This window comes from Macrotis lagotis, chromosome 1 (genome assembly GCF_037893015.1).
Source record: "Macrotis lagotis isolate mMagLag1 chromosome 1, bilby.v1.9.chrom.fasta, whole genome shotgun sequence".
In the NCBI taxonomy this organism is placed as follows: domain Eukaryota; kingdom Metazoa; phylum Chordata; class Mammalia; order Peramelemorphia; family Peramelidae; genus Macrotis; species Macrotis lagotis.
In genome coordinates this window covers 427,783,624-427,804,670 of record NC_133658.1, presented here as the reverse complement: position 1 = coordinate 427,804,670, position 21,047 = coordinate 427,783,624, and the positions used below count along the sequence as shown (strand labels likewise).

General features: G+C 33.9%; 1 long non-coding RNA gene across 5 annotated transcripts in view; it reads right to left on the bottom strand.

The window, feature by feature from the left end:
* The window catches only part of LOC141506374 (uncharacterized), a 339,756-nt gene that overhangs the window by 302,397 nt on the left and 16,312 nt on the right, over positions 1 to 21,047 (bottom strand). For all 5 annotated transcript variants that reach the window (XR_012473829.1, XR_012473828.1, XR_012473827.1 and 2 more), the window contains exon 2: positions 12,974 to 13,088. This is a non-coding gene — a long non-coding RNA (uncharacterized LOC141506374). The remainder of the gene's footprint in view (positions 1 to 12,973; positions 13,089 to 21,047) is intronic.

The window sequence follows — 21,047 nt, the reverse complement described above, 5'->3', positions numbered from 1 at the left end:
ACACACAGAACAGGTTGTTTACTTCTATGGATGTAATTACAGCACAGACCAGTTGAGAGGCAATACATGTAAGGTAGAGGGAAGTGTGCTGATCTGTGAAAATTAGACTTATTAGCTGATCTGCCCAGTCCAGGTGCTTCATAGACAACTAATTAGTAAGAAATAAATTCAAATTCAATCTTAGACATTTCTGAACTGTGTGATCCTAGGCAAGTCACTTAACTTCTCTGAGCCTCAGTTTTCTCATCTGTAAAATTGAGATAACATATGTAGCATTCCTTGCAATTATAAAAGTGATATAGAAATGCAAGCTATTGTTATTATTATTGTTGTTGTTGTTGTTATATAAAAGAATTGATGGACATTTAATGATTTTATCTCCTCCACCTTCAATTGTCCCCAGCACCTCTCAAATCCTATCCATCTTTCAGGGTAAAATTTCAATCACACTTCCCTAAAGAAACCTTCATGCCTACTTTATTTTACATTGATTTCTCCATCTCTTTTGAAATCTGAAATCAATGCCCCCAATTTTGCCCCCAAATTATATACTGCCTTATGTCATGTAATGGTTTTTATGTATGTGTCACCATCTTTCCAACAAGTCAGAAGTCAGAAACCATGACCCATTGTAGTTTTTCTGTATCCTCTATAGCACCTGCACATTAAATGTGTTATAGCAGAAAGAAGGGGAGTTAGGTGGTGCAATGGATAGAGTTGGCAGTTAGACCTAGAATAAGGAAGACATCTTCCTGAGATTAAAGCTGACCTCAGTCACTTAACCCTGTTTGCCTCAGTTTTCTCATTTATAAAATGAGCTAGAGAAGGAAATGGCAAACTACTCCAGTATCTCTGCCAAGAAAACACCCAATGGGTTCACAAAGAGTCTTACTGAAATGACCAAATAACAATAGGAGAAAGAACACTGCATTTGCAGTTGGAAGTCCTGGATTTGAGCCCTTTCCTTGGGTAACTTTGGACATACCACTTCACTTTTCACTTTCCTTACTCCACAAAGAGTTTGATTGTCTTCTGAAAGGACACTGGACAGCCTAGTGCTGTCATCAATTTTCCTGGACAGGTACTCTGGAATGGAAATTTATGGTTTATTAGTATCCTAACAAAAGAGAAAGAAAAAGTTCAAGTTTTCTCATCTAAAAAAGGCATGATATATGTATATGAGATAATGGTAACTGACATGAATATTACTTGAGGTTCACAAAGTACTATATAGACATCACTTCAATTTATAGTTCTAATAACTTTGAAAATGGTATTATTGGTACAGCATGGAATTGGTAATAGAGTACTGAATTTAGAATCAGCAAGATCTGGGTTCATCTCCTTCCTCAGATACTGTGTGTGATCCTGAGATGCTCACTTAATTTCTGTGTCTTTATTTCCTCATCTATCAAATATTGAAAGAAGTCATTGAACCTGATGACTCCCAAGGTTCTTTCCAGTTCTAAATTTATGATCCTGTCATCCTCATTTTAATGATAATGAAACTGAAACCTAAAGGGGTTATGCGATTTGCCCAAGGTCCATAGATAATAGGACAGTTTTAAGCCCAGATCCTTCCTGATCCCAAAGCCAACATGTTTTCTTTCCACCAAATAAATTGATTTTTCTGCCAACATTACATGGTTGGGGCAAAGCACTTTGCAAATTGTGGGACGAATAGAAACATCTTTGATTGTTAGAACAAGCAACTCAAACATCTTTGATTGTTAGAACAAGCAACTCAAATACTGTATAGAATCACAGAAATTTCAGAATTGGAATAAATAGTAGACAGTGTGAGGGACAGAGCTCTAGCCTTGGAATCAGGAAGAGTTTAGTACAACCCTGCCTTTGGTGTTCACTGCCTTTGTGTCCTCAGACAAATCACTTAACCTCTCTTTTTCCTTTGGCCTTTCATATTTCAGTTGAGGTGGATAGTCAGTGGCCTCCCAGGATACTTCTAGCTTTAAGTATCTAAAAATCTCTGATCTGAGACCTTTTAATCAAATAGCTACCTGATCAAGAATCCTCTCTGTAGCATCCCCGAAATTTAATTTGAGGGACCTCTAAAAGGGAAGAATCTACTATGTATCAAGGAAACTTGCTGAATTTTTCAATAGTTCTGAAAAATTAGAACTGACTTGAATTTTCCCTCTGGGGTTGAGTTGAATAAGTCTAATTCTTCTCATACTTTCACAGCCTGAAGATGACTATCCTGTCCCCTTTAGGTCTTTTCTTGAAGACAACAGATACCCAGTTTCTTCAACTGATCCCTCAACATCTTGACTTTGCAGTTCTCCATCATTTTTGTTTTCTTCTTGTGGCCTTTCTTGATCTTATTCTTCTAATCCCAGTGATTCTGAACCTCTTGGCTATCTGAGCTAAGATTCAACCTCCTACAAGCAATCTTTACCAATCCTCTCACTAATAAGCTCAAATTTATCCCATATATATATTCTGCATTAGATATTGTTTGGATGTTGTATCCGTCACTAGACTGGGAACTTCTTGAAAACAGATCATAATTTTGGGGAATTTGGTTTTGATTTGTTTTTGGAGGGGTTTCTTTTGCCTTTCTTTTGCATCCCCAGTTCTTAGAACAATGCTTGGTACATAATAAGTACTTTAAAAAAATTCCTTGACTGACTTAACATCCTATTAGTTCTAAATATGCCTCATTTTCTAAGCCACATCTTTCTTGTCCTAAAGGATAATATGGGAAGCTTTTTCAAATGCTTTGTCAAAATGTAAATAAATCATATAAATAGCATCCCCCTAATAATTCAAGTGAACCTATTAAAAAGAAAAAGGAAAGTTAGTTTAGCACCCAGAATTCCTGCAGAAATCAAAGCAAGCTCAATGGCCTGCTCTCTTTACATTTAAGAAAATCAGATATTTACCCTGCTTCTAATCCACAGGGTTTTTCTCATTCTCTATGTTGCATTAAAAATCATTGACAGTGGCTCAATGATCACATCTGTAACCTGTGATATGCTCTTCTAATACCTGATGGCCTGAACTTATCAAGGGTCACTAGTGTTTTTTTTTTTCAGGAGCTTACCTTTTGCTTCCTCCCCTTCCCCTACCCAACTTAGTGATTTTTCCTTTGTCATGTATTGTCCAAAAAAAAAAAAAAAAACATTGTTCTTGGCAAAGAAAGCAGAAACAAAGAATTAGATTTGCTTTCTTTCCATTAATATTTCCCCAATTATATTGGATAGTATCCTTTCTTTTGTTCTCTTCTTTTTATCAGGATAGTTTTAATTTGTTTTTGTCGATAATCTTAATATTTCATTTTCAGTCTCAGGTAATTTTATGGTTTAGGGTTCCAAAGACTATTCTTACAGAGTCATAAAATGTTTTGTAGCATCTTTTGTTACCTTTTCTTGAAATGTTTTACTGTATATATATATATATCTCTAAGTTGGTTGAGAAATTCCCTATGCATCCACATTGGTTTCTTTAGATAACTGTCCATATTTTGTTGGATTCCCCCGATCCTTTTACTTCAGAATTTCATAACTGGAAGCTTTTCAACCCCCCATCTGTTAATTCCACTTATACATTTATACACAGAATTTTGGATCATGGCATGCCACTACCTACCCTGTAACTAGTCCTTTGGCATCTGCTCTCCAAAATTCTAGGTTGAATACTGGTCTCTACTTTTTTTGGGAGTGGGGGTAATTGGAGTGTATTTTATTTAATTTTACAATATTTTTTCCCAATTACATGTAAAAACAATTTTAATATTCTTCCCCTACCCCATTTTGAGTTCCAAATTCTCTCTCTCTCTCTCCCTCTCCCTCTCTCATTGAGAAGGCAATTTGACATAGGTTATGCATGTAATCATGTAAAACTTATTTTCATGTAAATTATTCTATTAAAAAAAACACAAAAATTCCAAATGAAAATAAAGAAAAATTAATCTTTGATCTTCATTCAGGTTCTACCAGTTCTTTTACAGGAGATGGATAACACATTTCATAAGTCTTACAGAATTGTCTTAGATCATTGTATTGTTAAGAATAACTAAATTATTCATAGTAGATCATCATACAATATTACTATTACTATGCATAATATTTCCTGATTCTGTTCATTTCACCTTACATTAGGTTATGTCTGTTTTCCATGGTTTTCCTGAGAGTACCCTGCTCATCATTTCTTAAAACATAAAAGTATTCTATCACAATCATATACAATTTGTTCAGCCATTCACTAATTCATAAGAATCCCCTCAATTTTCAATTCTTTGGCATCATCTGTTATATTTTTATATAAATAGGTCCTTTCCTTTTTGTTTTTTCCCTCTTTGGGTTCCAGACCTAGTGGTGATGTCTCATGGTCAAAGGGTATGCATGGTTTTATATTCCTCCAAATTACAACCATTGTATACAACTTCACCAACAGTACATTAGTGTTTTAATTTTTCCATATTCCCTCCAGTATTTGTTATTTTCTTTTTCTGTCAGATTAGCCAATCTGACAAATGTGACAGAGTAGCTAAGAATTATTTTTAATTTTCATTACTCTAATGATAATTCAGATCATTTTTTTATCTGACTGATTACTTTGAAAACTACATTCATATCCTTTAACCATTTATCATTTGAGGAATGGTTCTTGTGTCAATAAATTTGACTCAGTTTTCTATATATTTGAGAAATTAAGTCTTTATCAGAGAAACTCACTGCAAATTGTTTTTCACAGTAATGTTTACCAACTATCGATTTCTCTCCTTCATATTTCCCTCATTTATTCTACTCTCTTTTTGCCCCGTCCCATTCTCAAAAGTACTTTGTTTCTAAGTTTTACCAATTTCCCTCACTTCTATAAGCCCTCACACTTCTCTTATCCCCTTCCCTTTCTGTTTTCTTGAATGGAAAGATAGATTTCTGCACCCTACTGAGTGTATTTATTATTCCTTCTTTAAGTCAATTCTTTTGAGAATAAGATTTATGTGCTCCCCCCATTCCTTTCCCCATTTTTCTCCCACCAGTGTAACATCTCAGGACTCTTTTATGTCAGATAATTTATCACATTCTACCTCTTCCTTTCCCCTTCTCTCAGTGCATTCTTCTTTCTCATCCCTTAATTAATTTTTTTCAGACAGTCATATCATCACTTCAACTCACATCCCTACTTTCTTTATGTATACTTCTAACAGCCTTAAAATTAGTTTATATAAGTTACAAATATAAATATTTTCTAAAGTAGAAATGTAAACGGCTTAGTCTCATTGAATCTCTAATAATTTCTCTTTCCTGTTTACTTTTTAATCTTATATTTGAAAGTAAATTTCCTATTCAGTTCTAGTTTTTTCATCAGGAATGTTTGAGAGTTCTCTATTTCATTGAATATTAATTTTTTTCCCTCAAGGATTATACACATTTTTCTGGTAGACAATTCTTGGTTATAATCCTAGATCTTTTGCCCTCTGGAATATCATTTTCCAAGAACTTTGATCCTTTAATGTGGCAGTTGCTAAATCTTGAGTTATCCTGACTGTGGTTTTACAGTGTTTGAATTGTTTCTTTGTTGGTTGCTTGCAGTATTTTCTCTTTGATCTGAGCAGAGTGCTCTAGAATTTGTCTTCAATATTTCTGTGAGTTTTAATTTTGGAGTTTTTATTTCTCTTTTAGGTGATTGGTGGATTCTTTCAACTTCTATTTTACTGTCCAGTTCTAGAATTTCTTGAAAGATGGTGTCTAGGCTCTCGTTTTGATCATGGCTTTCAGGCAGTCCAATAATTCTTAAATAATCTCTCTTGAATCTATTTTCCAGGTCAGTTGTTTTTCCATGAGATATATCTCATTTTCTTCTATTTTTCATTTTTTTTTTGCAAGGCAATGGGATTAAGTGACTTGCTGAACACAGGTAATTATTAAGTTTCTGAGGCCGGATTTCAGCTCAGGCCCTCCTGACTCCAGGGTTGGTGCTTATCCTCTGTGCCACCTAAATGCCCCTATTTTGATTTTTTGTTATTTTTTGTTGATGTTTCATAAAATCATTAGCTTCCACTTGCCCAAGTTACCACTTAAGGAATAATTTTCTTCAGGGAGATTTTGTATCTCCTTTTCCATTTCACCAATTCTACTTTTCAAGGCATTCTTTTCATCATATTTATGTGCCTCTTTTATCATATTAATCTATTCTGCTTTTAAAGGTATTATTCTCTTCAATATTTTTTGTATCTCCTTTACCAAACTGTAGACTTTTCTATCATTTTTTTCTTATATCACTCTCATTTCTTGTTTCAGTTTTTCCTCTACATCTCACTTGAATTTTAAAATCATTTTTGAGCCCTTTCATAGCCTGAGAACAATTCATATTTTTGTTTGAGGCTTTAGATGACTTAGTTGTTTTCTACTGAGAGTATGTTTTGATCTTTTTGTCACCATAGTAACTTTCTATCTTCAAAATTGTTTCTATTGTTTGTTCATTTTCCAGTCTGTTTCTTGACTTTTAACTCTATACCTCTGGTGCCAGCAAGGAGAACTCTGTAAATGTCCTTCTAACCTGTTGTCCAATCCCCTTACCATCTGTGGACTAGTGGTCTGGAAACCACCACTGCTGCCACTGATTCAATCACTTTGAGGCCTGTTTCTCATTTGCTGGGGCTTAAGTTGGGACGATTGTGCCTCTCTCTCTCTCTCTCTCTCTCTCTCTCTCTCTCTCTCTCTCTCTCTCTCCCTGGTACAACAGACCTTTCTTGTGGAGAGTTTTCTTGGGCTGGAAAATTATTTCACTCTGTCTTTATGTGGGTTCTGCCACTCTAGAATTTTAGACTCATTATTTGAAGGTATTTGAAGGAGTTTAGGGGAGAGTTCAGATGAATCCCTGCCTTTACTCCACTATCACATCTCTACTTACTCAGGGTCTACTTTCTATCTTTCATCACAAATTGTAATATGGAATTGTCACTTTCCCAAAGGTTTCCATCATTTATAACCCAGAAATCAATTCCTAATTGTCATTCAGAATGAACTCCATAAAATTAGTTCCATAATGACTTCTTTTAACTTTAGAAGGGTAAAATATCATTAAGGTAAACATTTGTTAATTACTTGATAATCATTTCCCCATTATATCATATATATTTTGTGAAGCTTTTGTTCAGTTTTCTGACTGAGGACTTTTCCTTTCTGTCCAGGTCAGCTTTATAACCTCCTGTTTCTCCCATCTTCTTCACTGCTCCAATATTCTCCTATCATGGATATCTCCAGTCTCAGTGTTTTCTCATGTTAGCTCATCTTTACAAACAATGTCAATCTGCAATATTCCTCTCTTTTAAAATTCTGTTTCTTTGGGAGTAGTGAGATGGCAGAGAGTGATAGAGTACTGTCACTGGAGTTAGGAAGACCTGAGTTCAAATGCAGCCCAGATACTTGGTACTTTCTAGCCATGTGACCTTGGGAAAGGCACTTAATGCCATTGTCCCACCAAAAAACAATTGTTTCTTTTAATAAATAAGCTATATTCTTCTAGATTTATAGTCCCATTATGAACTCCACTAATAGAGTTTCAGAAATGCCCATGATGTCAAATTTGCCTTCTTTTAACAGCATTTCTAATTCAACCTGCTGCTTATTAAATTTTTGTGCATATATATATATGTATGTATTTGGTTATCTTAGCACATGGACCTGTCTTCTCTTGTTGAATTTTTGTCTTCTAGAAATAGCAGTTACTTTCTCTGCATTGTATCTTTTATTTATCTTTTATTTTCTGCATTGTATCTTGCTTAAGACAGATAGTTACACAATTGATTATTCCTACCCTCTTTCAGTTGAAAGCCTTTTCAATTAGATTTTCAATAATCCAAGTAAATATATTTTCCCCAGTTCTCTATTCAGACTCCATACTTGGCCAAGAGGCCATATTACCTTATTTTAAGTCATGTACAGAAATCTAAATCATCATGCATCATTCTTCAAATTCACTTTTTCAAATGTTTCTTTTAAAAATCAGTTTCAATTTGTCCAGTGCCTTCCTTATTTATACCAGAGACCACATTAAAAACTGACAATATAAAGAAAAAACATGAAGCATTTTCTTCTGCACCCCTTATTTTTGATTTTCACCTGTTCCTTGCCAGTGATTTCCTAATCCTTTACAATATATTCATTCTGTTATTCAAATGAAATGATGCTATAAAATGCTTTAATATCTTAAATTATTAGTTAAATATAAGCTGTTTTTACTTTACAAAGATATCATGTGTAGTCATGTGAATTACCATTAGTAGGTAATAGTCATCAGATTTTCCAAATCTTAAGATAGTTCTATGTTTCAGATACATACTCTGAGAAGGCATAAGACCTCTTGGTAACATTAGGCCACAAATAGCTACCTTTATAGCAATCAGCAAATTCTCTTCCACCTATTAAGTGGACACCAACTATGAATTCATTTGATCACTCCTGGGGCCGAAAGTAGTTGCTTCCTTCTCAAAGAATCTTACACTCTTCTCTACTGAAAGAGTCTCATATCCATTCTTAATACTCAATGTTCAGGGGTTCTTCAATTTTTATGTTTGTCACATTCTTCTACACTCCAACCTCTTGACCCAGATCAAGATTCCTTTCTGGCTCTTCACATTTTTTTCCTTTGTTTTCATTTTGAAGTCCTTCTTCCAGTCTTTAGATAATACTTCATTCCCTTGGATTATTTGGTGAGGAGACAGCTCCTTTATGTACTTGTCTCATTGTAGGCACTTAATAGAAGTTTGCTTCATTTTCTTTAGTTAGGAAGATATTTCATGTTTCTAGATAAGCCAATAGTTTTTAATATAACATAGAATTACAGATTACACATTATTATTCCATTTTCCTTGTGCTTATTTTTCTAGTGTTTAAAACTCTTGAGAAAGAGCCAATATCATTTGCATTGAATCTTCCTCAAAGTAATTTTTTATTTAACTTAGTCTAGGGATGTGAATGGCTATTGAAAAAGGAATATAATAATCCTGTCCTTTTTCTGCTAGGTTCTGTTCTTCATGACTCACCATATTTATGAGACACTGATAGGGTACAAACTTCATAATAACCACATTTTAAGGAACAAACATACTTTATGACTAACTCTGCTTCAGTCATTTCCTCACATATTTCTTTTATCATAATATATACAGAAAGGTTTCAAGTCACTTAAGTCACATCCCCTCAGATGCAGCCTCCTCTGAACCCTTGAAGCATGCTTTGCCTGAGGACTCATTGGACACATAAGTAGCTCTTAGATTGTCATTTCACTTTACTGAAGAGGCAGTGTGGAGAAAACTAAGAACTCATAGTGGGAGGATTAGTTTTCCATTCATTCTCAATTACTAAATACCTTCTACCATCATAAGATGATCAGATTCAGAAAGGAAAAGAATTTAAGAATCACAGAAATCACAATAATTTAAGGACCTTTTATAACCTTTTTTTCCCTACTTTTACAATCTTTTGTGCTTTAATCTCTTTTACATACACTCCAATTTAGTAACACTTGTCTCCTTTCTGATCCTCCCACAAGGCTTCCTATCTCCTTACTCTGGGCAATTTTAATGACTGTGCTATATGTCTGAAATTCTCTCTCCCCCCTATTTTTTCTTCTTGGCTTCTCCAACTTTCTTCAAGTCTCCATTAAAATCTAACTTTTTACTAGAAGCCTTTCCTTATGAGTCCTTTTATAAGTGACTTCCCTTTTATCCCATCTATATCTTTTTTTATCTTTTATTTGAATCTCACACCCCCCATAACCTGGATGCCAAACATTATCCTCAGTAATTACCATAATGCCTTGCATATAGTAAGTATTTAGCTGTTGACTAATTGACTTTAGCAACTGTGTAATCCAACTCCTTTATTTTTTCATATGAGTAAGCTGAGGCTCAGAAATCAGAAGTGAATTGACCAAAAGTCACAGAGATGAGTTGTGAGTCTAGTTCAATTGATTCTATAGATTTACAATGATCCTTCTACTACCATATTGTATAAGTATTTGATTGCAGTTATATTATTCAGTCTCTTGAGAGTTGGTTTGCTCTGTCTCATCTTCCAGGCAGAGAAGGAGAATCATGAGGAAAGAGCACAATGGAAGTGTGCTACTATCTAACATTGTAATTTAACTTTTGAGCATATTATTTTTTTTATCCCCAGACAATCAATTTCTTGAGGACAGGTACTATATATTTAGCTCAATGTTTTGAACGGAGTAGGTGTTAGCTAGTGATTTTATTTTGAATTAATATATGAGGGAAGGAATCCAGGACATATAAGAAAGAATAGTTTGCTTCTTTGGAAGCCTGGTTTCTAATAAATAGAGGAAGAGATGAGGTCCTAGAACCTAAGCAAAAAATTTTGAGAAAGATCATTTTTCTTTCTGGGCAGGGGCAGAAGGAGGAATCAGGAAAGATTTCTGGGAGAAAGTAGAACCTGAGTTGGTGCTAGAAGGAAGAGAAAGACTTCAACATCTGGAACTGGGTGTGGAGGGAATCTGTTCAAAGAACAAGGGACAGCATGAACCTAAATAATAGGGTTAAGCAAAAGCAGAATGAAAACTAGTGATGTTGAGTATTCCAGTTTGGCTGGGCCATAGAGTAATTTAAGCATAGTACTCTGTGTTCCAGCCAGATGGAAGTACTTGCTACCCCCTGTTCTAGTAAGAATGGTCACATTGTTCCCTATTTCTGGAATGAGTTCTGCTCTGATCCCTACCTGGAGAAATCCGCCGCTTCATACAGGATGGAGTTCCCATGCTGCTGTCTCCATGATGCATTCTATGATATCTGCCCCATCCCTTGCCCGTTCAGTTGGATATGATTAGACCTCACACAATCCTTTTTGTGTGTGTCTCTTATGCAGTGCCATGTTTTATGTTAAATAATTCTTCCTTACTAGATTATGAGATCCATGAAATCAGGGAAGAAATTTCATCTCTAGTTCATTTCCCAACATAATGGATTGCACAGAGGAGATATTTTAAGAATGACAAATATTGTTGAATTGAATTGAATGTGCTACAGGTTCAAAGATTATTCCCAAAGTAGAGTTTAAAAAATATTTTTGGTGATGATCAACAGAATAATCATATAGCCACTTATGAAGATAAGATTCATTTAAGATAAATTCTGATATGTTAAAATTACATATCATTATACTCATATGTCATATACTAAAATAGTGGAACTTTAAAGGATAAAGAAAACTTCAAGTTCACATATTCTAATCTTCATATTATATAGATGAGGAAACTAAGGGTAAGAGGGCAAACAAGTGACATATTCAGTGTAAATTGAACATGATCTGGAAAGACACTTTAAAATGCTTTATAACTATGCATTTTCTTTTCTAAGTACCATGACAGGTTCTGGAAAGTCTAGACTAGGAAAGTTAAGGAACTTACTGACAGTAGAATATAAGTTTCTAAAGGTTAAGGATTTTCATTTCTTTGTTTCCTGAGGGGCTAACACAGAGCCTCAGATGTGATAGGGGCTCTATAATTATTTTAACTAAATTTAATTGACAGCTTTAGCATTCAGGGTAAATTATATAAACTGCTCATCATTTGTCCAAAGTCACTAGCTGCAGTCATTCTCCTAGGAATAACAGCCCAGCAACACAGTTTCACTGGACTTAGGATCATCTACTAAGAGTTCTATGATAGTAGGAGCTCTTTGAGAGTAAGAATGACTAAATTATGGAATTAGAAGCTACTAAAGAAAGTGTTTGAAACTCTTAAAAATGGGGTGGATGACTCTTTGAGATGTTTTAAGAGAAGCAGGGCATCATGGCAGCATGGAAGGAAGACTAGATGTAGAATTTGTGGCACTGTTTGATTGCCAGGTCTCCCATCTATTATCAATGAATTTTTTGTCAAATAACTTAAGATCTCTGGCTCTCAGAGAGTCTCCTAGTCTTTAATTTTTAAAAATGAAAGCATTGTATTATCAGCATAGTGTGGAGAGCTTTTCTCTTCTTCTTTAGAAATTAATTAGAGAATCCGCAGGTGCCTAGGTAAGTAGTTTTTGAATCTATTCAAAAATATAAATGCATATAAAAATATAAAATTTTCTATTTGTATATAATTATTCTGTTTTCCCTTTGAGTATTATTCTTGGGTTTAGAGCTCTTGAAACAGATCCAATATCATTTATATTGTGTTTATCCCAATGCACAAAGTACTCAATAATCTCTAGTTTCTTCTATCTCTAAATCTTAAATCAAAGATCTGTACTTCTTAATTCACTATCTACTAATCATGTTCTATTTAGCTACCTTCATTGTTAAACACTGAACTAGTTTGTAAAGTGAGAATACAGAATCCCCTGTTCAGTAAGACTATGAAATCTAAAATCTTTCTGAGATGGTCCAGGGTGATGCTTTTGGAAGACAATCTGGATTGGGGGACCTCTCCTCAAGTCCTTTTTATCGAGATATCTGATGCTATCTTCCATTCTCTGATAAGAGAAGCCCCTAGTGATAGGTATTGTTGCATGGTGAGCTGAACCTTGAACTTGTATCTTATTCCCTTAAAATTCAGATTTCCACAAGAGTTACCTGTTTCTTTAATGTCCTGGATGCCTTCTTTTGAGTATTAACTAATCATAAAGAAGGAAAATAGCCAAATATACTCCAGATATGAGCTTTAAAATTTCAGCTCCTAAAAAAAAATCTAAAAGATAGGGATGTCAGGCTGACTTTATTAGCTCGTGACTCAAGTGTTTTCAGTTCATTAAAAAAAAAGAAAAAAGATAATAAGCCCAATGTATAGGGAAATGGAGGGAGTACTTTATTGGAATCAGAAGACTTGTGTTTAATCCTTTTATTTGAACTATTAGAGGTATCTAGGTAACTTAATGGATAAAGTATTGGACTTACTTAGTTAACATATTTCCACAGATGATTACTATTTATATGATCCAGTGCTAGTCCTTTTGCCTTGATTCCTTCATTTATAAAACAGAGATAATAATAGCACTTACCTTACAGGGGTGTTGTGAGGATCAAATGTAATAAAGTCCTTTATAAACCTTAAAGCATACTGTCTCCACCACCTTAGGCAAATCACTTTATCTTTCTAGTCTTAAGTTTCCTCATCTGTAAAAGAAAAAAAAGGATTCAGAAATTATAAATGATCACTTAGGTTTCTTTCCAGCTTAGATTTCTATGATCTATGTCTTTGATCATCTCTTTCTTACTGCTTCACTTCAAACCTTCCTTCTGTGTTCTATTACCTGATATTTGCTCCTGGAACAGTAAGCACAATTCTTTATTTGGAAATGCTGCAAAGTTCATGGCACTGCTTGCTCCATGAGAGGAAAACTTGTTATTGTCTCTCCAAAACTATATAGGATTTACAAGTTCAGAGTTGAAATGGACTTGGATGGTTATCTGATTTAACCACTCATTTTATAGAAGGGGAAACTAGGTATTTATATTATAATTAAAGCTGTTATCTATCTGCTGTATTGAAAAGAAACAAAATTTCAGTTCTGATTTAAACCAACAATAATAATTTTCATTTCACTTTAGAAAGAATTCCCTAAACCTCAGCAGTTCCAAAGAGGAAAGCATCATAACCTAATTACTAGAGACCTAAAGGAGGAAAGAGATTTGCACCACAATGATTTAGCAAAGATAAGAATAATATTAAACCCAGTGAACAATATGGTAGAAAGGTGGTCTTAAAGTCTAAGAATGGGATTCTAATCTTTATGTTGATACTTTATTTGATCTTGGATAAGTCTCTTGGTTTGACTTGATGTCAATTTCTTTATCTGTCAGATGAGAGAGTTGGTTGAACTGATCTCTTTGGGGCTTTTTGTACATTAAAACTTTTGATTAGCACTGAAATTCTCTGTCTCTCACTGGGCAGACCTACAGGAACTTTTAGTTCTGATTTGATCTGATTATTCCATGCAGACATTCTCCTACTTTACAGTCTTGGGGGACCCAGAAAGACTGAGAGACACCCATAGGGAAAAATATATTTAACTGAAGCTACCCCACAAGATTGAAGCAATGAAAAATGAACATGACTGAAAGATAAATTGAATTAATACAGGAATTAATATAGAAATAAATAACCAAAGTCATGAAAGTATAAAAGACAGGGAATTAAAGTCAGCAAATAAAAGTAAAGGAAATAGAAAGAATGAAATACATGCAAAACTAAAGCAGGAGGTAGATCTGGCACAAATGGAAACCTACAAAATTGCAGCATGAAATAACAATGGGTAATCCTACTAAAATAGACCTATCAACTGCGAACAACTCCATGCAACAGGAGGCAAAAGACAGACTGAATTTGGAGGACTTGTGTATGAAACTTGACTCTGTTATTTACTATCTATGTGACCAGGTCAAATCAACCTTATCCTTTGGGCTTGAGCTTTTGTCATCCATAAAATAAGAATGTTGAACTGGATGATTTCTCAGACCCCAGTCAACTCTAAATCCTATGATTCAAGTCAGCAAACATTTATTATGTGTCTACCATATAAAGCCGCTTTTCAGATACTGGACTTTTTTGTTTTCTTTTGAAAAAATGAAACTGTTCTTTGTTTCAATAAACTTACATTTTTGAGCAGGGGAAAAGAGGATGAAATATGGATATAGATAAGTAAATCCCATGTAATTTGACCCTAGAATGTGAATGAAGGAGGGCAGACTATGGAAATTAAAAGACTGAATGCCAGAAAAATTATGTATGGTGTTCAGAAAATTTTCTTTCTTCTTTCCTTCTCCTCCTTCTTCTCTTCCTTCTCATTCCCTTCCTTCTCCTCTCTTTTTCTGTCTCTCTGATTTTCTTTCCCTTCCTCCATCTCTGACTCTGAATCCCATCTATCTTCTTTCTATCTCTCAGAAAGAAGGTACAGAATAATAAGGTTTAAAATGTTTATGTATGAGGGTATGATAAAGAGCTTGTATCTGCTTGAGAGTGCAGATTGTTAAATTTTCAATGTGAGCATCTCCACCTTAGAAAAGAGTTAATGTTACAAATCAGAGTTATTGTTATGTTGTCTAGACTAAAAAATTGATGGAGAAAATGTTAATAGTGAAGATTAAATTTAAGACCCAGAAGTGTCACTGTAACACTATATATCTCTCTACTTCTATGTGTATGCATATACACACATATACTTTATAAATGATTACTGATGACATAACTACAAGTATATTATTTCCATCCTACCTCAAACCTACAACATTGACTAGCCTACAGTTTATGTATTTCACATGTCTAATCATATTTTCCCTGTGACTTTGATATATTCATTGAAATTAAACTTCAAAGATCAAAATATAGATCAGTGAAATCTCTCCCCATAACACATTTTATAACTTTTTCATAATATACCAATATTATCCTCCATGAAAATACTACAAAATGTCCTATCATAGTGTAAAAGTTAATCTATATTCTCAAGTGCTGTGCAAGGGGAATATAATCTCTGGAAAGTTCTACTCTGCTGGAAAGTCCTCAGGGATATCAATCTAGTTATTTATGGAGAGAGAGAGGTTCATCATCATTATACCAGTTAACACATTTTTTACCCATTACAATTCAGGAAACAAGGAAAATCATAAAATAGTCTCTAGTCCTATATGGCCTCCTTGTACTTAAGTAGGGAGATTAGGAAAGTGGCATGAAAGGTGGCAAAGAATGCAAGAGTTAGGTGATCCAAGGACAACTATTTTCTCAATGTGAGATCCTTGTCCAGAGGTTCAGTTTACTAATGGAAGAACTGAATAATTTCAGTCTTGACATTGCCACTGTAAGTCAAAAGGAAATTGCATTTAACTGGAAAGATGGCTCACAAGTCTTCTTAGGGGAGGCAAACAAGAGAACTTGCAGAGTTGGGTTCTTGTGTCTCTAAAGGCAACAGCAGGACCTTGGGTTATCCTGCATTTCAATGCTCATGATGAGTATGTTTAAAAAGACCACAATGAAGCATTTCAAGTTTATTTTCCATTTGTTACAAAGAATAAGGGAATAGAAAAATTATCTGAAAAACTTGATAAGTGCTTTCCAAGGCAAATCAATATATAATCAGTGTTTTAAAAGCCAAAGTGAGCACAGGGAAGAATAGCAAAAAAAGTGCTGGAAAATATAACTGAAGACCAAGAAATGAAAGAAGCCAAAACCATATAGACCATAAAGAAGTCACATATCTTAAAATGGCAAGAATATTTTCTTCAAAAATAGTGTCAGTAGTTATGGCATGTGATGAGCCTCAAGTAAAATTAAACTGGCCTTATTTTAACAGATAGGAAACATCTAGGTTCCTATGTGGGAGTCATTTATGAAACAGCGGTCTATGTACAACTAGACTATTGGCTATCTCTAAAACAAGATCGAGTGAGAAGAATTCAAATGAAAATATATGACATACAAATAATTCATTTCTAAAGTGATCTGTTTAAAACAATCTTTGATGCTGAAACATTGGAAATGGATAAAGGAACAGATACTGACAGTAGTGTGATTTTATAGAAAAAAGTTTAACTAATATAAAGTGATCAGAATAATGAAGAGAACAAAGAGTCTACCAGTTATCTCTGTAGCAGAACTTGATGTCCTTGCAAGGTATCCATATAACAATCAAGTACAACAGTGATTTAGAATAGAAACTATTTTCATTATCCTTGGGGAATGTAGGAGGGAGATTATTAATCGTAGAACCTTAAAGGGAAAAACAAATTTACACAAAACTTGGAATGAAATATGACCAGGCAGTTAATTTGATAGCAAACAGAAAAAAATGAAAAAGTTCTTTTATGATTTCCACAATAAACTATTCTCTCCATCAACCACAGTATAGCCATTATGTTTACATTCTGATACCACAGTTATCTATTAGGAAATGAAAGTAAAGAAAACATAGGTGAGAAAAGTTTCCAAACTAGACTAATAATAGAATACCTGAGAAAGGTCACATTGGAAAACAGAAATATCGATATCATAAGAGTGAGCTTCCAAAGGAATCTAAAATCATAGCGGGGATGGGAAAGAAGAGATAATGAATGATTGAGAAAAAAAGACATTATTACTACCCAAAAATGAGATTGAAAAGTTGTCATATGACTACTTTTCATCTCTAGAAAACTTTATTAGAAAATTTTCTTAATTTTGAAAGTATACTTGATAAAAAATAAGATCCAAGCAAACCTTCCTAAATGATATTTTACATAAATCCACATCTTTACAATTACACATAGACTGAAAGGTACAAAGAACACAAAATCTCATTATATATATACTCACTGATGATTAAAAAATTATTTGACTTGCTAGATCAAAATATATCTTTAAAGACTCTCCAACAAATTGTCATCTATGCATATGGTGATAGATATAGCAACAGAGGTAACTTTGTTCAACAATACTAAGATTAATAATACCAAATGAAATTCAAAACAAAGTATATGTATGTATGTTCAACAAAAGGTATGTGCCTATGTGTGACTAATGTTGACCTCATTGCATCAAGCCTCAGAACAAAGCAAACCTACTAAATGAAATCTATAATCACTTAAAAAACCTTGGCCTAATTATCCCCCCTAGGAAAACCAAGTGAATGAAGAAAGTTTATTGTTCCAACTGGAGAAACTAGATGACACAGTGGATCTACCACTAGACTTGGAATCAAGAAGACTCATCTTTATGATTTAAAATCTGGCTTTAAAACCTTAAAAGCTGTGTGACCCTAGGCAAGTCACTTGACTCTGTTTACCAGATCAAGAAGGAGATGACAAACCATTCCAGTATTTTTGCCAAGAAAATCAAGAAAAAATAAAGGTATGAAGAGTCAGATACAACTAAAATGACTCTACAACAAAATTTAGAAAAAAATTAAATTAGATGAATGGTTTGTAGAACTGCTCCATAAATTCATATATATCCTGGGTAGACATAAATAACCTGAAAAGAAAAAGAGAAGAGAACTTACTGGATGCCCTTGGGCAAATCTATTTTCCTTTCTAGTTCTGATTCCTTTGTCAAATGAGAGTTTGGAATAGTTGATCTCAAAGTTATCTTCAAAATATAATATTCTGTAAGTTTTCCACTATAAAAGTAAGGAGTTACATGGTACAATTTTCCAATTGGATAGACCATCAGAGTCTAGTCATTCTTGGTCTGAGGTGTTGTTTGCTCCTCATTCTCAAAGAAGACCATGACATCAGGGAGGTGAAGCCATGATAAGCACAGGAATTGGATTTGAGTGAAGCATTGCTGTGCTAAGTCACCAGCCTTACTTGTCTGTCTGTAGTTATCTGGGTCCAGTGGCCAGATAGGAATCAGGACGACTAAAGTTGATCCTGAATTCGAGGCAATCTAGTCTGAAGTATATTCAGAAGGGATGAATTAGGTTGAAATCCCTAGAGTGGATGGGAATTCTTTTAGTTGTTGAGATCTCTTCTATCAATTTTTTTTCTTGTTTTAGAAAGAAACAATATGGTAGGGTAGAAATAGTTCAAATTTGGAGTTAGAAGACATGATATTGAATCCTGATCTGACTTTATAGTCTGACTTTAAGTAATTTACTATAATGTATAGTAGAGGGAAATCATGAGATTATGCTCTAGCCAGAATATGGCAAACAACAACAACAACAAATCCCCACAAAAACCAGGTTTTGCTTTGCTGTTGCTGTTGACCATTATTCATAATAAAGGCAGGAATGTGGCTCAGCAGGGAAAAGAGCATTGGTCTTGCCATCCTCACTTAGCTTTGTTCCCTGCTCAATTTAATTTGCATACTACTTTGGGAAGATTTTGGGAGAGAGTAGACTTTGTAGTCTCACTCTCCATCACAGCTCTTGTGAGGATGCGTTTTTTTGAGGGGGATGGGGAAAAGACTTAATAAAATGATCACAAGATCTCCATAACATTTGACCAGAAATTACTAATAATTTCTAATCCAAAAATAAGTAGAATGATTATATAGATGTCAAATCAACACCAAATAGAGATAATTTAAAAAATTGACTCAATCTTACTCTGGGAACCTTCAACTAGTTTTGGTAGCTGCTAGGCTATGTATGGTGGCTCATAGATCAAGGTTAGGTAATGAAAGAGACATTGTGTCATTGTCAGGGAGAGACTTTCTGGCCACCTCACTTTCGAAGAGGGAACAGAGAGCCAAGTAATGGTAGTAGAGATAATTTTCATGACCAGAGATACCTAGTAGAGAAATTATATCTAGAAAAGGTCATCCATCATAATGATATCATCAAAAGACAGCAAGAACCCTATATGGCCAAAGGTATGAAATACCTTAACTTATATAGACCCTGATATGGATTCCTGATTGGTACCCTCTTTCTCTGGACATATGTGTTTAGATATGTGGGTGTTCCACATGCTTCTGTAACCTTCTTCATTGAAATGGCTACCTAGGGAAGGATCTGTCCCATCATATGTATGAGGGGGTATCCTGTCATTTTATTTCTTATGTTGTTTGAGTTTGCTTTGTTTTGAACTATTGTTTCTTCAGCTGGTAAGAGTAAACATGGTGGAGATTTATGAGCTATATTTTTTGAGTGGATATTGAGCCAGAGACTACTTTGAATTCAGAATAATTTTACTGGGAACCTACAAGTGAATAGGGCACCCCAAGAATTGCAATAGAATTATTTGTATATGTACATTTCCACATTTCTATAGGATTTACTTATTTTTGAAAACAAAGTCCAGAAACAATTCTTAATTTACCTGGAAAGTTATATTTTTATATACAAAGTTATAGACTTGATTTATCTAGTAAAGTTATATTCTAATATTATTTACTTAGAAGGTGATATGCTACCATAATGCAGTATTTTTTGAATTCCATGAATAGTATTCAACATATCTTGTCTTCCAGGTTGTTCTTTTTCTTCTTTCCTTCAGACCGAGAGTTAAAAATGGTAGAGTCTAGATGAATATTATATAATGTGCGCTTAATTGTTTTTAAAATGCCAATAAACAGGTGTCCCTTATCTCTTTTCTCTCTAGTCTAAAGGTTATTCCTAAAAAGCACCAACAGAGTTTTATATTTTTTCTGAGACTGAGACTTATTTACTAGGAAAACAAAAAAGTATTTGTTTTACTATACACTACTCTCTTATTGACACAAGTTTGTTAAACTAAAGTCATTTGATAACTTTAAAAAAAAACAACTCAGTACCCATCATGACGTGAAATTAGTTGCAGATTAAACACCAAGGTCATTCCATTTTGTTAAATATTAATCAAAAGTTACTGCTTTGAACAAAAAAAACCCCAAAAAACAAAACAAAAAAACACCAGAAATATCCTCTTGGTAAAATCTCTCAAAAAAGGGAACCAGAATATGACAAGATTTTCTCACATGACTTTCATCTCAGTCTATTAAAACATTAGCTGTGACTGATAAATTGATTTTTAAAAACACACACACATACACAGAAATTTTGGGAGTTATAGTAATTTACCTTCCCTCATAGTTCTTTCAGAAGCTTTCAGAAAGGAAATCAATTAATTTAAAGCTAGTTAATACATTCTGCAAATACAGAAAGCAGCTAGATTTTTTTTAATAAATCCTAAAGGAAAACAATTAATTCCTTATGTCAAGTTAACAAGAAATAATTTTTCATTAAGATTTCTTTATGGCTAATAGAAGAGAAGAGGGATTTTAGTCCTTTGCCACTCTTTTCCTATGCTGTATTTTCTTGGCTTAGATTTCTGTTATTTTTACTACTTAATTTCCACTAAGGTTAAAAAAAAAACATTGATTGATCTTTGTCAGCCCTAAATCCTATATAATCTGAAACATTTTCAGAATTTTGAATACTCTGACAAAATTAAATCTCACAATGATTGATTTTTAAATAATGCATTTTTTTTTAAAGTTCACTTTACTTTTTATTGTTAAAATGCTGTCCTTTTCAGACTATTCTAGGAGGAGCTTAATCTCAGATGTTTGCTGGATGGCAAAAGTTCTATCACCTATTTTAGTTAAGAAGACTTTGAAAAGTAAACAACAGACATTCCAAATAATTACAGAAGTTTGTTTGCTTATTTGAACGTGCC